Source organism: Chrysochloris asiatica, unplaced genomic scaffold (assembly GCF_000296735.1).
Source record: "Chrysochloris asiatica unplaced genomic scaffold, ChrAsi1.0 scaffold00253, whole genome shotgun sequence".
Lineage (NCBI taxonomy): Eukaryota > Metazoa > Chordata > Mammalia > Afrosoricida > Chrysochloridae > Chrysochloris > Chrysochloris asiatica.
In genome coordinates, this window is record NW_006408771.1 from 1,405,797 (window position 1) to 1,409,857 (window position 4,061).

Here is a 4,061-nt window from a genome sequence, read left to right on the forward strand (position 1 = left end):
CTAGAAAAGGTATGCTCTCTATGAATGATGGAATGGCCAATCATTCAAAATCAAAAGGGCAACATGTACCTAAGGGCAAAGTTGACAAGAGATAAGTAGGTGGGTGAAATGGAAATAGGAACCACAGGAGGAAGTGTTATCATTGGTGTCCCATGGAGGGATTGTAATCATTAAGATGAAATAAAGTATAGTATTTGTTGAATGTAAAACTGATGGTCTTTTCTGTAATCCTTCACTCAATTCACAATAAATTAGTCAATGTAATTATTACATATATATCTAACACCAACAAAAGACCGTGACTTTATTCACATTTTGTGATCTGTGATTGGTCTGGGAATGGATTCGCATAAATAGTTGTTTGTATAGAAATTAACATTTTAATTTGCTATGTAACACTTTATGTTAACGATGTAAATTTATCAGTCTTCCCCAGTATCCCACCAATTTTCAAGGTGGCTCCTAGAATTAGAAAGGAAGTGCAAGAAACAATGTGTTTTCCTTAACATTCAGCCATTTCATTAGCAGAATGGTCACAAATTGAAGAATTCCAGAGCTATCATATTTATTATTATTACAATTTCATTTTTTAAATACTAAGGCAAAATAACTTCATTTTATCCTTGTGATTTGTAAATTTATCTGTTATAGTCCTGATCTTGATCATTATTTTTCATAATAGATATTGATCTATGAAGAATCAAATTATGAACACTCTATGTATACATTTTAATACGTATATTTGAAATTTAAACATTTGCCATAATATTGTTGTTGTTAAGGGCCATCATGTCAGTTCCAAGTCACAGCAAACCTGTACAGGGATTCTGAGGAACCTATGTTGGGTTTGAACTGCCAAACTTGTGGTTTTGTGCTTCTCCTACAGTACTATGGGATCTGCTCTATCTTTTTAATTTACTGATTATTACATGTTTACAATGAATATAAGATTTTTAAGATATACAGAAAAACAAACTCAGAAGTAAGTAAGACATTCAGATATGAGCATAAGTCTGCCCTTGTCATATAAAATCTTCTACAGACTTCAGTTAGATCCAATTGATGGATGCTGCTGTTCAGTTCACCTTGATCCTTCCTGATTTTCTGTCTGCTGGATCTGTCACTTTCTGATAGAAGTCTGTTGAAGTAAGTAACTATAATTGTAGATTTGTCTATTTCTCCTTGAAGTTCTGTTCATTTTTACCTCACATATCTTGATGATCTGTTGTTATACGTATACACGTTAAGGATCATTGTGTCTTCTTGGAGATTTAATTCCTCTATTGTTATAGTTTCCCTCCTTATACCTGACCATATTTTCCCCTGAAAACTACTTTGCCAGATATTAATATAGATATCCAGTTTCTGTATTATCTTTCTTAATTACTTTTAATCTATCTGTTTCTTCATATTTAAAGTGAGTTTCTTGTAGGCTACATAAAATTCAGTAATTAAAAAAAAAAATTTATATTATTTTCTATTTTTCAATTGGTATTTAAGACCATTCAGATTTTCAGTGATTACTTATATACTTTAATTAATAACTACCATATTTATGATGTTTTCTATTTATTGATTCTGTTCTTTGTTGTTTAGTTCTCCTTTTTTTTCCCCTTTGATTTTAGCTATTCAACTTGTATAATTCTATATTCTCTTTTCTTCTAGCATATTATTTTGACTTATGATTTGACTTCTGATTAGTAACTTTTCATTAACTGTAAAGAAACAAATCATGAGTTTTTCAAGATCAGTATTCAGAGCTTCTTTAGAAAGAAAGTGTTAACTTCCTGGTCTATACCCTTCTGCCATCATTCTGTCTTCTGTCCTTTCTGGCTTCATCTTCAGGAATTGATCATATTGAAGTATAGCACTGTTGGATAAGCACTTTATTTCTGACCATAAGGTTGACAATTCAAACCCACCAGTCATTTCTTGGAAACCTATAGGGTTGCTGTGAGTCTGAATCAACTTGACTACACTTAGCAATAACAACAGCATGCATATATAATCTATCTAAATAATAGCTTCTGTGTTGGACAAATATTTAATGTGCTCTCCTGCTAACCAAAATATTAGTGGTTAGAGTCTGATCAGAGGTATCACAGAAGAAATGTCTCGTGATCTAATTCTGCCATAGAAAGTCCTGCTGTGACACATATGGGGTTGCCATTAATCTGTGTTAACTCAACAGTAACTAGTTATGCATTGTATTATAAAGTTCCTTAGTAAGTCGATGTCCAGCAATGCTTAATCACTAAATAGAGTAAATAGAAACCAACATTTCTGTCTTAAATTAGATACTTTATTATTTGATTGTTATTTATTTATAACAATTTACATATCACTAATGGAATCCTATGGTGTCCTGGTGTGGAGCTATTGGATAAGCACTTGACTGCAATGTCAATTTGAATCACAAGGTCAGAAATTCTAATCCACCAGTTGCTCCTCAGGAACCTAATACAGGATTGCTATGAGTAGAAACTAATTCCACAGCACTTATAAACAACAATGGAATTCTATATAGAGTTGCTATGAGTCAGAATCAACCCTATGGCACTTAACAACAACAACAGCAATGGGGTCCTGGTGTGGTGCTGTAGGATAAGCACTAGACTGGAAACCATCATTCCACCTTTTATCCTTTCCTGCTTCATCTTCAGCAAATGATTATATTGAGGTATGGCACTGTTGTATAAAACACTGGACTGCTAACCACAAGGTCAACTATTCAAACCCACCAGTTGCTCCTCAGAAACCTTATATAGGGTCACTATAAGTTGGAACAGACCCAACAACAATAGAAACAACTATGCTTTGGAAAATAAAACTACCAGTAGCTGGAAACATACCTTTAAAATGTTCTCTCAAACCTTAGGAAGGAGAATAACATGCAAAGTTATCATAAACTCAGAACATCAGGATTGCCAATGAACAAACTAGAACTTCTGTTAAAATTAAAGTGTTTATTGAAGCAGCAAAATGATCCAGAATCAGGCAACACTTTGTGAGTATTCCAGAAAGTTTTGCAAGGAAAGGACTTTTTCACAGAAGATTCAGTAACTTACAAGAAAAAAAATTCTGGTTGTTTGACTTTTACAATATCATACTTTAACAGACACAAGTCAATGGCAAAGATCCCTGAAATACTATTTTGCTAATCATAAAGTTAGAGTCATTTAACAACTTCAACCAAAAGTATTCTGGGGGTCAGCCTGAGTGAATGCTTCTAGGGAGCTTGCTATGAGAGGAACTAGGAGAGGAATTTGCTTGCTTTTGGCATATGCTGGATAGCAGACTTTTTAAGAGTAAGCAATAAATAGAAAAAAAGAAGTCTAGCTGAATGTTTGACAGAAGCCACTCCTAATGCCAAACACTAAGTTATTTGGGCTCCTTTACAATACCTGTAGACTACTGGTATGGCACTGTGGGATCAGCACTGCACGATGAACCACAAACTTGACAGTTCAAATCCACCAGCTGCTCCTCAGAAACCCTATACAGGTTTGCTATGAGTCAGAACTGACTTGATGGCACTTAATAACAACAACAGCACAGTACCTATATGCTTTATGCCTTATGGAAAGTTTTCATACAGGCCACACAGTCTTAAAATACTACATTTAAACTATAACAACATTTATAACAATTATTTAAAGCAAAATTGTTTCTTCTTATTAAAGGTCATACAAAATTTAAGTTTTATTTTTAATATTGAATATGACATGTTCATTGTAAAATGTGACAATGGGTTATATGTAATACATATAAATAATATTTTTAAGTTTATTCTATAATTGTTGTTGTTGTTAGGTGCCATTGAGTTGATACCAACCCATAATGATCTTATGCACAGCAGAACAAAGCACTGCCCAATCCTGGGCCAGCCTCACTACTGTTGCCATGCTTGAGTTCATCGATGCTGCCACTTGGCCAATCCATCTCACTGGGGGTCATCCTCTTTTTCTCTGACCCTCCACCTTACCAAACATGATGTCCTTCTCCAGCAACTGGTCCCTGTCTGAAGTATGAGAGATAATGTTTGGCCATCGTGGCCTCTA